We start from the raw sequence: 12,901 nt of genomic DNA, 5'->3' as shown, positions 1-12,901 counted from the left end.
TGTTTTTTGTCCATGGGATTAGAAAGACAAATTTTGTTTATTTGTGTTGCTAAAATTTTGTATATTTGAGGTTGTATATCAGAGGTTACAAACCTTTATAAATCTCTGGCTAAATATTTTCCAGTGTTAATTAATATATGTAATACTCACTAGGCATAGAAAATTTTCTCATGGAATTATAAAATGTTCTCATGGAATTCTCATTGTACTTATGGTTTACAGAGAAATTTATGAATAGGGGTTGCTTTCTTATTGTGATGAAGTATCGAATGTCAGGAATAAGAAAAGTTTAATAGTATTTTTGTATTTATTGCACGAATGAGTATGCTTCTACGGACTGCAGTAACTTCCTTTTAGTGAACTTAACAATCCTGTTTGCTTTTGCTAAATGAGTTTAATCTCGTCCACCTAATTCAGTTGTAAATTGAGGTACCATTTGCCTGCTAAATCCAGTTATTTGTCATGTGTCGAATATACTAGATCCTGTTAAAGCCTTATTTGTTGTCAGATATACAGTATACATCTTTTACTAAGCAAATCACGTATTCTCCGAATACCTAAAGAACCTTGTGGCAACAAAATCTAGTATTTTGACGCAAGTGCAGGTGGCTTTTGGTTGAGAAATTCATATTTGCATAAAATCCAATATGGTCAAGACCAATTGTTTTTAGTGCGGCATAGATGACGTAAAATAACGAGGCCCAGTTCAGTTGTGTGTTTAGTAAAGTTCATTTTCATGTGTTTATTAATAACACTTCCAGAATACATTTCAAAAAACGGTGGTATATATTGCCCTGATGAAATACAATGCCAACCAGATATTTATAGTCCTTTTTTTAAAGTATTCTTTCTGTTGGAATTGTTTAAAAATCTATAAAGTGTTGTACAAGTGTTTCACTGGCATCATGGGAGTGTATAAAGTGCGAAATTTTTTCGTATTGCTCATTGTTTTTAGAAATATATTGTTTATAATGATTTTATGTACTTTGTATTTCACAACTTTTACCTTGAATATGCCTGATATACAGTATAGTAGAGCATTAATTTTTCCTCGAGGAAAATTGTTGGATCCGTATGGCCTCCACAGTTCGCTTTGTACCAGTTATACCTAAGACTCCCGGCATTATTCTTCTGCGAAATAATATTTTCTTGTCCTCTGTGCCGAGCTAGGCTTAATGGCATTTTGTTTTTATCACGGCATAATCTCCACTATCTCACTCAACTGCGATTTTACGATAATCACTCCTGCGAATGAATGTTCTCGTGTAGACTTCTTGCACGTTATTTGATGTTGGGAGAGGAAGGGCCATTGAACTAGAAATTTGAAGGGGAAATGGTAGAAGGTACATTAATTTAAAATAAAATATTGATAACAATAACGAAGGATATGATTATTCTAATCAAGGAATTCTAATGGTCATCATCCTTGTTGTAGATTTTATGACGATTATTGTTGTTTTTCTTACTAGCGTTGCTTCCATTTGACTGGGTGACGTCTTACCAATCGCTGAAGGCTCAATGCACAGGAACGGAGAGTTTTCATGTCTGAGAACTCTTGGCCAGGAAGGTTTCCACATCAAGACTTGTTTTATGGAATTCAGGTTTATCTTCTCATTAGAACTTCGTTTGTGTATTATATATGGACAGTGATTTTATATTTTTATAAGCGCATAGGAGGGTGAGAGATGTAATGGTAATTAACTTTGTGGTTGGTTCATTTTAGGTGTTAATAAAAAAACTATAACATTTTTTAAGGATTGTGAATTCTAATGTATGTATGTTAATTTTTTGGTGTAAAATTTGGCAAAGGTCGCGATAAATCTGTATTTGTTGCAGTCTCTTGTCTCCAGAAGATATCAATTCTGTTTTTTAGTAGTGGCTGGAAAAATATCAATATATATATAGCAGCCTGATTTATATAATCAGAGCTCACTACTTGCTTATAGTAGAAAATCAAGAAATATGGATTAGGTTAAGACAATCAAATGTCTAGCAATAGAATTCCGACTGCAGACTCATTTTCTCTATATGAAACGATCGTTGGATGGGTACGCTGAGCCGGTTCTGGTCTGTGCGATCTTGCATGTTCAGTCTCACTTCCCGAGGGTTGGGTTTTTTTTTTTTACAAGCTACACTAATGGAGATCAATTGCGTACTGGTGTTAAACACATCAAATCAGATTTTTTCTTATCTCGAGCCATTTGTGTAAATCTTTTCCTGGGTCTAACCTTTCATTACGTTTAATTTCTCTCTCTCTCTCTCTCTCTCTCTCTCTCTCTCTCTCTCTCTCTCTCTCTCTCTCTCTCATTACCTGAGCAGTAGAAATATTTCTTCACTTTATGCCAGATTTGGTCTATGTAAGTATTCTTTGCCTAATAACTGGCGAGCCGCGTTCTCGTTCCATAGATAACGCCACAAGGCCTTTTCATTACTTTTCATGATTTTCACACGCTAAGACCGATGTAGCTGGCAACCTAGACCTTAGGAAACAAGAAAAGATAGAGAGACAAAGATACAAATATATATATATAATATATATATATAACCGATACAAATATATATATATATATATATATATATATGTATATATATTTTATTTATATATAGATATATACATACACACACACACACACACACACACACACACACACACACACACACACACACACACACACACCCATGCCTGTTAGATGGCGGAAAGTTATAAGATATGAAGAAAACAAAAGCAAAAGTAAAATTTCCAAAGATTTGTAGTAAAGAGAAGCAAGTAGTCACACCAAAGTGCAGTGTTACGAGACGGCCTGAGATGGAATGAGACACCTTAGTTCAGCAAAACAGTTGCAGATATATATAGTCTCCCTAGAAATGAGACACAAAAGAGAAAGAGAGCCGACAGGCGAGGTGTGAGATGGGTTACCGATCTAAACTGCTATGGGTTCAGTGGTCGTATCATGAGAAACAAAAAATGGCGCATCTCGCTGAAATACAAAGTAGTGTTCCAAACGCGGACGAGTAGTCCAGGAAGCTTTAATAACTGGACTTGAGAAACGTCATCTAAACAATACACTTAATTTTATTTTAAAATATTCGACAGTTTGAGCTTAACAACCCCCGAGATAAGTTACACGTATCGTGAACACCCAGATGTTGATATAAGTGACCGGTTCACTTACATATTTATATAAAAAATCAGAAATAACTGTAAACTGTCTTGGAAAGCTTGAACTTTACTAAGGGTCCCACAAGGAATGTTCCCACTTTTGATGTGTAACGTATTGCTCTACTTAATGCCGTTGGTACTACAAGGGCTAGGTATTTAATAATAATTTAGCATTTTTATTTTTCACGTGTTCTGAAAATTATTTTTCACCAGCATTTTGAGGACATTTTCGATAAGAAATTTTGTTGAACAAAGCACGCCAGTCAACGTTTAAAAGAAACGAAACCCGGAACTGCAAGAGACTTGTCTTCTGTCATGATTTTTTAATGTGCCAGGTCGGCATTGGCTCAAGTGCTGAGTGTTAGTGCATGAGTTCTTATGGAAGTGACATGCACGTCCTGATCAGAGAAGTTGATCAGATTTGGGTCGCAGGAATAGAGCCCTCACCATCACTCCCCCTTAATGGACATTTTTAAGATGGTCTCATCCCTGTTATTGTTATTGAAAACGAGAGAGACATGGAAGTAAAGCAGCCCTTAATAGACTTCAGCTTACTGAGGAAGCTTATTAAGCAAGTTTGCATAAAACAGAGAGAAAGAAAAATGTGAGAAGGAAATTACTGATAAATCCAGACGGATAAAAAACAAGAAAGAGGGTGAGAATACCTGAAAAAATAATGGATGGCATATATATATATATATATATATATATATATATATATATATATATATATATATATATATATTTATATATATATGCATATATATAATATATATATGTATATATATTTATATATATACAAATACATGTATATATATATATATATATATATATATATATATATATATATATATATGTATATACAGGTATACAGACAGAAAGAGAGAGAGAGAGAGAGAGAGAGAGAGAGAGAGAGAGAGAGAGAGATGGTGTGTGTGTGTGTGTAATTTGGTTTTGATTTAACTACCGTCTGTTTTACGATGCTGTAACGTTTTCTTTTTAGCTATTGTCTTTTATTACCATTCTTTGCTCTTTCGTTTCTGATCCTTGTTATTTTTCCTCAGTTTGATTGCTCGGTCATATGTGTTTTTCGTTAACATAATTGTTTACGTTTTCACCGATAAATATTGTTTTGATGTTTTGAATTACTCTGTTATATTCCCACAAATTTTGTCTGTATGAAAATATTAGTCTGTTTTCTCTGTGTATTTTGTACCTTAAATATATGTCAATATTTTTACTCATTATTATTTGGTAATTTCGTGCTGAAGCAAAGAAATTATTTATATTTACTCGCTGTTTTCAAAATAACCTATTCTGCTGTGATTCTAAATCATATATATTTTCAAAATGCTCATCCTTTACTGATTCCCCTCGTTCAAATACCGATTTCTGATTGGCTGAACGTGGGCGCCCTCCTCGCTGCCGCAGTTTTTGTTGCAGTGTTTGTATTTGAAATAAAATCCATTACCCTCTGCGGTCCACAGGATTGCAGTCATTTGCTGCGTAATTTGCTAGCCTTCTCAGTAATTATACCATGTTAGGTTTTCCGTATAGTAACCTGTTTTTAAGACTTTCGAAAGATATATCCTTTAAATCGAAGCGCCACGTTTTTATGAGCATGAGGGGTTAATTTTTTTAATAAAGACTTATCTGTCAGTCTATATATATATATATATATATATATATATATATATATATATATATATATATATATATATATATATATATATATATATATATAAATGTTTGAGAGAGAGAGAGAGAGAGAGAGAGAGAGAGAGATTTTTGGCATTTTTGGCAGTAATTATTTTGGCAGTGATTATTTTGGCCATATAATGTGCTTTGGCAGCAAATTTGATGCAATTGATTTTAATCTCTAAGAATGATCTTGTTTACTGAAATGTTCATTCCTTTCTTAGGATAGATTGCCCCTCCTACCACCAGTGGTAGCGATATGATTATATTTTGTTTGTATCCTGATTTTCCTTAATCGTTTGAAAGACAGGTCTATTAAGATTTTTGAAGCTGATCAAGAAGCACAATAAGAAAAATCAATTTTTTCAGATGCAATTCAGTATTTGCCGGTTGGGCCTAAGAGCTGGCCTTTTTGACTCCCTTCTAGCCACAGCTGGAAAACAGCATAGGGAAGATGGCGGCGCGTGTTACCTTCCATACCTGACCACCTCGATCGGCACGGTTATGCTAATGTAAAATCGTGAATATTCACAAACACTTTAACTGAAATTTCTCACCTGCGAATGATTTATCAACACGCTTTACCTTATCGAAGACTGTGGGGCAGGATGGGTGTTACGTATACCAAGGGCAAAGGGGCTCGTTGATTTTTTGTTTCCTTTTTTTCGTGGATGATTATCGTGTTCCAGCTATCCGGTTTTATCGATGTTGTTAGTTTGGGGCATCGAGCGGCACCACTAAGTTGACCTGATAATGACGGGTCTCTATCGGCAATTGCATGCCACGTCTGCAATCTTCAGCCAGCGCCCGTTAGTGTTTATTATATTTTCCTCCATTATTTATGGCTTCCTGATTTCACTCGCCTCATTTTCAGACACGCGCGTTGCTTTTTGTAAAGCCTATGACCTGCTCAAATAGATTTTGCCACCTATGACATTGCATTTGCTAATTTCTCTTTTCATGTTTTTAAAACCCTTCTTTGGGAGGCACATATACTCTTTACCTTTTTTATCCGATATATTGATGCGTTCTGTATGCATGACGGTCTACGAATATTATCGTGATTTTTTTCCATGTTCGCGCGTGTGTGTAGTCTTGTCAACTTGAGATTACTCTTGAGTGCACCAGATTTCTCAGAAAATTCTCTGTGCCATTATCGTATGTTGTTTCTCACCTGTTAACATTTTTCCATTAGTCTAACTCGCAAGATTCCCAGTTTCTAAGTCATAACTTGTAATATCGTTGTTGGAATCGCAGTGCTTTTAAAGAGCAGGCCATCTGATATGTGCGTGCGTATAAACAGTATGTATGTTGAAGTGCTCCGATGAGCGTATGTTTCTGCGTATTTGTTGGTTGTCAAATAGATTAGTGAGAGGAACAGCCTGATACCATGCAAGATTTGAACTTTTAGCTCTCATGGAAATCAAAAGGCTAAGAATTAAAGATGAACAGAAACCAAGCTAAGGGTTACAAGTGTTGCCAGTTTCCTTAAAGTAAACAATTGATGATGATAACTAAAATGACTTATTTTTGTAATGGAAAGAATATACTGCAACCGATGTTTTGTGAACAGTTGGTTTTATTTTCATGCATCCCTCACAATTCATTGTAAGTGAGCTTACATACCTAACGAATAAAATACTTCGGATTTTCGGTGAATAAAAAAAGAGATTAGTGCGTTCAGGGAACTCCTCTGGTGTTAGCTTCCAACTTTTGTTTACTTCACTCCTCAGTGAATACAGAAATGCGAAATTTGGAACGGGGAAAAGGTCAGGGGGACGGAAGGAAGTATTCAGGATTAAGATTAACAAAGAGGAATGTGAGAAATAAAAGCATGACACAGTGGAACATGGAAACCTTGCTAACATAAATTAAGATAATGAAAATTTAGCGAAGCGAAAAGAGTTAAAGAGGCAATTCCAATAGCCATCTGCATTAGAACAGATCATTAAAAATAAACAGCAGAAGGAAAATCAACGAAGTATACAAGTGTGTCCGAGTCATAAATCTCTGGAAAATATTGCCTCAGTGGGGTATATTATGGTGTAATGAATAATTTATTTTTTTATTTATTCAGTCGTGTTCAGTTGTTGGTTATCCGTTTTTTATTATTATTATTATTATTATTATTATTATTATTATTATTATTATTATTATTATTATTATTATTTCAGTGATAGTGGCAGGAGTCGCAATTATTTGGCAAAATATTTACTATTAAGATATACTTTATACAAAGATGTGCAAACATAATTGTCTGTGCTACTACGATGCTTGTGATACTGTTAAAATATTTAATATGGAGACAAAATCGTATTAAGATTGTGTTAAAATAGTGTTAATTGTCATTGATAATTGTGTATTTACGTGCACAGAAAGTTTATTAGATGTTTGAATTTCCCAATATGTCACTTGAACGTTATTTCTCGTCTATTTTATTTCCGTCATGACTTTCCAGTTTCCCCCTTGTTTCTCTTTTTTTCTTACGCCTTATCTTTGATTATCTTCTTTATTCCAGCCTGTTATTTGGACCATTTCCCTCCCAGTGTAAGATCACAATTTCTGAAGGTATATGTGTCATTGTATGAAGCCTAGTTGAACGTTATCGTCACTTGGTGCTGTCTCATCTTGCAATTATTGACTCTCAAAATATAGTTACATGCTTTTGAATTGCTCTTCAGTGAGAGAGAGAGAGAGAGAGAGAGAGAGAGAGAGAGAGAGAGAGAGAGAGAGAGAGAATATTGTATAAATCACCTAGTAGATCCAAGATTGTTTCCTATGATCTTACTAAAATGAAAAGTTGTAAATGATATTTTTTTTTTTTTGCTATGAAAAGGGAGCAATGACTTTTTTCCAATGCATTTTCTCCCAATCTTTGATGCTGTTGAGATTTTTCTTTGTTCATAATAATTTGTACTTCGTTTTACCAGTTTTTCAAATCAATAGCACGTAATGCAGCTGAAGGATTTTGTTGAGCATGGAATGATATTTCTTCGATATGATAGTTTACTGTTACAAAAAGAAAATGATTACTTCTTTTAGGATGTCAACATGGCTCAACAATAGCAGATGCGATAAGTATGATTTATATCGTAACAATATACCCCCTGGAGAGGCATAAGGCTTCTCTGAGGGGGCGTGAATAATGCGGCTACCTCCAGTAAGGTCTCTGAATGCTTGATAGCGGATACGATCGATGGTTTTTATTACCTGTGCCAAAAAGTTACTGGGAGCCTTTGTCTTCTAGACTGATGCCATTTGTTTCTTTGGCAGGGTAGATTCTCTCTCTCTCTCTCTCTCTCTCTCTCTCTCTCTCTCTCTCTCTCTCTCTCTCTCTCTCTCTCTCTCTGTGTGTGTGTGTGCGTGTCAGGCGTTAACATATTGGTTTGTCTTCTGTGCAACGTTAGATGTCGAATTGCGTGCAAACAGTTGTTCTTTTTTAATCTAAAATACATCTCATTTATGTTTACTAACTCTCTTTTAATATTTTATCATTTTTGGTTGCCACAGCAGTTCCTAAAAGTTGGCTAGAGAGACCATAGGTTTTGGTAGGTCCCTTGCCCCTTTTATTGGAGTTCATGCAGTTATTTTCTATCAGTGGATCATTCCGCTTTGTGACTTGTATGTTTTGTATTGTCTTCTCTGACTCTATATCTCATAAATCCCTATGATTACAATGAGACTACGTACATGTTTGTGTTTTCTTTAGTACCAGCAGGAAACCATGAGAACTGGACAGTCCTTGTTGAATTTTTTATATGACGTAATCATTTAATTTTTGTATATGACGTAATCCACAGGTTTGGATTACGGACGCTGCCACTGGCGTCTGCTTTTTTTGGCACGAGCTTTCAGTATTGTATCTGAGAATCCTTTTACTCGCAGAGTGTGGAATTTGTTTTTTTGAAGTCTTTTGCAATGCCTTAAGTGATCTGCGGAGGGTATTGATATCATCTTAATAGTTCCAGTGTATTTGTCTAATGATCATCGGAAAATTCAGCTGTCTGAATTTTGTCCTCCCTTCTTTGTTTAATCCTTTGGATTTTATTCATTTTTCGTGTTAATGCTATCGTTTTAAAGTGATAATCTATATAAAAGCTTCTCATATGATTATATTCCATTCACTTGCATGTTTTCACGCAGATAAATTTTTTAAAATTAATTTATTATCTTATTTTGTTTCGAGAATAAATTTTATATTTTCAAATTACTTGTCTTGTTGTCTTGATATAGACCCTGAAAGCTGTTTTGCTCCGCCGTCAGATTTATAAACTTATTCTTGTCTAACCATATATTTTAATTTCTTCATTGCTTTTTGAAACAAATTTAAATTTGATTTGGGAAGAAAATTTTTTCCTGTTCACTGAATTGTTACATCATATCACCTCACCTGCAATGACGTAGAGACTAAGTCATAATACCTATGTTATAGTATTCGATAAAAAAAACAGTTAGGTAATAGCTTAAGAAAAACATGAAAGTTCGTCTTTTCATAAAAAATTCACATTTCCGAATTATGCATCCACTTAGATTTAGCATGTATGTTTTAGTCGTGTGCATGTTTATGGCATCTAAATGGATGTTCAGGCTCATCCTGTGAGGATAATGTCCAAGATAAAACAACGGGTTTAGGTAAGAATTCATCAGTTTTTCAGCGTCGAGGGCTCCCTCAATTAAAAAGGGTTGGGAAACTTATTACGGTTTGGTTTAGCTCGTAATTTGTAGAGGGTGAGCGGAGTTCGACCACCAACCTAATACTCCGCTTAGCCTTTTATGTCGTTCCTTTAAGGAGAATGTTGTGTTAATTTCCATGAATTTTACGAGGTACTCAGTCCACTTCCTTAGCATTCATTTCATTTCTGGGGTTTTAAATTGTGAAGGATATGTTGGACCTCACGCAACTAGGTAACTTAGTCGGATACCATCAGTTCGTTAGAAAAGAAATGTTAGGCATAAGATAACGGTTTAGTTCCAGGCATGAAAATTTTTTAGTGGCTTAAAGTCAAATTGTGTATTGAATAAAGTCCTCTTCCATTTCTTTCTGAATTGAAACATATGGTATTTAGTCTCGTATTTGTGTTTTAAGTTCCCTTTTTGAAATTCTGTTATACAAAGAACTAATTTAAAATGACTCATGAATATTTTTGTCGTATGGCAAATCGGTAATTCTATTTATTTAGGTATAAGTGCAAGACAGTTTAGTAAAAATTTCTTTTGATTATAATGGATAGAGTTCAAGTACCCTTTAATTATGGCTTGATGACCACCTGTGAAAGCTAAACACCGTTGAAATTCGTCAGAGCATATTCATGGGCTAACAACCTCATTCTAGATATTAATTTAGGAACTAACAACGGACTTTTGAGTGTGGCAAGAGTGTCAGCTGATTACTGTGAGGCCCAAGAAACCAGGAATATGTATAATTGTGATCTTTTGACTGTGACAAACACTTCGAATGAGATTTAGCCTTGGATTTTCGTACCATAAAGATTTAAAGGGTTGTCAAAAAGGTGTGAAAAAATTAATGGCAACTCGATTAATCATTTGCCTTGATAACTAAAAGCCGTTCAGTGTTATTATCTGATGAATATTATTCATCTTGTTTGTGTATATTTCATATGGAACAAGCTAAAATGACCATTCATATGCTAGCCAAGGTTCTATAAAATCGAATGCCTATATTTGAACGTGAAATTACCCAATGATAAATTAAGTGTTATGTAAAAGATAAATGTGCGACAATTAAAGTGATTTATGAGCTCCTTAGGGTTAAATTCTTTTGATGTACCTAGAGATGATGCTTGCTTTTGTGTCAGTGATTAATAATTCTTCCTTCTCGTATATTTCCAGGTATTATCCGGGACAGAGCTCTCCTCTCCCGGTCCCCTTCTCCAGACAAGGGCACCGGTGGTAGCCCACCGAGAACCTCTTCCTCCAAGACTTTAGTACCTGGAACCCCAGAACATCGCAGAAGGCAGCGCAATCACCTTCCAGTAGGGGAAAACCCAACTGAAGATAGTGTACTTTCAAGCAAGGAGGCTGTTCGAAAGGTTGACCTCGAATCTAACGGGTCCTCACTTTCGAGGACCGGGAGTCCTGGCGATGGAGGCCACTTAGCGAGGTCAAGAAGTCGCCCCCTAGGGATATCACCCTCCTCCCCGGGGATTTCAAGAAATAAAGGACAGCAGTATCCTTCAGGTGACAAGCTTCCTGAAGGTATCGGTAGTGGGTTTAGTTACATAGAAGAAAGAGAAGAGGAAGAAGAAGACGGAGAATACAAAGAAAACTTAGAGGAGCTATACTCTACCCAAACTCAGCCTCCACTACCACTTCATCCCAAACTCGAGGCCCTTCGACGGTACGTCCGTCGTGATTCTGGCGACAGCCATATTTCCAGCCTCTCGGGACAGTGGGCACCCATCAGTCGAGAGTCCAGCCGGGACTCGCTCTATCTGAGCAAAGGGTGGCTCAGCAGGCAACAGAGCGACGCCTCCCTAGCATCCTCCGAGCTATCCTACGGCACTTCAGCGTCTGGTCGTTGGTCCTCTGCTCTTCAGCGTCTCAGCGAAAGAAAAGGTTAGTCAGTCCAGATGGTGCCCTCTGCCTTCTTTGGAGATAAGGTCATCGGGTTTTAGCAGCCTATAAAGTGCCACTTTTTTGACGGATTCTCTCTCTCTCTCTCTCTCTCTCTCTCTCTCTCTCTCTCTCTCTCTCTCTCTCTCTCTCTCTCTTTCCACACCGTGTTCAAGTAGTTCATCATTAATGGAAAAGATTATCATGTCATCTCCACGCGAGACTGTAAATGTTTTTGGTAGTTTTGTCCTCTACGAAATTCCGTCGAGTACGCGGACCGTCGCCGCTTTCCTGTTCTTAGGGCTTAGTTAATTATGAATCAACCGTCAGGTATCATGGCTATAAAAACAAGTGATTAATGCACTAGACTACCTTACGTTCTCTCTGGTCCGTGGAAATTGTGTTTGTAGCATTTCGCCATTTTTTCTGTCTTGACAATTATTATTTTATAGCGTCAATGAAATCCCTTGACGTCACATTTCTCATCTTTTTATACTGAATATTTCTCATATGTGGTTCTCTATGAAGGTGCTAGCACATTCATCAACATGTTCAATAGCATTTAGCATTTTGTGAGCTGTATCAACATTCAGTTAAAAGCCTTGGAAGTTCCATACGCAACAAGAAACTCTCGTGTAAATAAAATTGTTTACAGCGCCTATTGCTTTTGTAATAAAAATTTCGTAGATAAGGGTATGATTTTAATGTGCGTGAAAACATTTACAAACTTACTGTCAGTCCTATTTAGCGAGTGTGCTAATGTTGAGAAATAAACCGCTGTTTACACTCCATTTTCTTTGAGGGAAGCGCCGTGGGGGTAGACTATAAAAAAAATAGCCAGGCTGAAAGTCGTGACCAGTTTCTCCGTAGCAGAGAGACTTGATCTCTCCAGGAGTGCAGGTGTGGCTTTACGGTGGGCTGGATTAATTCCTGGCCAAATTACCCCGGTTTCTCTATGGTTTGGGGCCACTCAACGACGATTCCTGTCTCGCGGAGGGAGATAAGACTAGTCTGCCCATTCCGTTTCCCTCTTATCTTTCTCATCGATTGCTTGCAATTGCCTTTTTGCCTAGGTGTGCAGGGCAGGATGCCGATTGATTAGGCTGTTTTATTTTCTTGGGTGGTTTGTGAAAACGTGCTATTTCTTGCAGGTATTCAGGTGAAAGTAGAGTTCTAGAAATAATGTACATTTTATGCTTATGTGGGATCCATTTGCACTTCTGAAAAAAAATTTTCCCTCAATGTGCCCCTTTCTTTATACATTGGGGTACGATGACGTATTTTGTAGTTTGCTGAGTAATTATATATGTTTTTTTTTCCTTCATTTTCAAGTGCTGAATTTAGAAAAGTGGTAGTTATCACAGTTTGAGCCGACTTTCGCTTTAATAGTTTTTTCACCTTCTAGTGGTCTATTTTTATCTGAAGAAAGGAAGATTATTGGTTTATTCCTTTATATGTTAGAGTTTCTAA

The 12,901-nt window shown here is 36.2% G+C and overlaps 1 protein-coding gene across 4 annotated transcripts in view; it reads left to right on the top strand.

The window, feature by feature from the left end:
* LOC136853415 (uncharacterized) overlaps positions 1 to 12,901 on the top strand; it is a 439,436-nt gene that overhangs the window by 206,713 nt on the left and 219,822 nt on the right. For all 4 annotated transcript variants that reach the window (XM_067128926.1, XM_067128924.1, XM_067128925.1 and 1 more), the window contains exon 2: positions 10,709 to 11,434. The gene's annotated coding sequence lies outside the window, so the exon portion shown is untranslated. The remainder of the gene's footprint in view (positions 1 to 10,708; positions 11,435 to 12,901) is intronic.

This window comes from Macrobrachium rosenbergii, chromosome 27, assembly GCF_040412425.1.
Source record: "Macrobrachium rosenbergii isolate ZJJX-2024 chromosome 27, ASM4041242v1, whole genome shotgun sequence".
Lineage (NCBI taxonomy): Eukaryota > Metazoa > Arthropoda > Malacostraca > Decapoda > Palaemonidae > Macrobrachium > Macrobrachium rosenbergii.
Note: the sequence above shows the minus strand (reverse complement) of the source record. Positions and strands in the feature narration are given on the sequence as shown.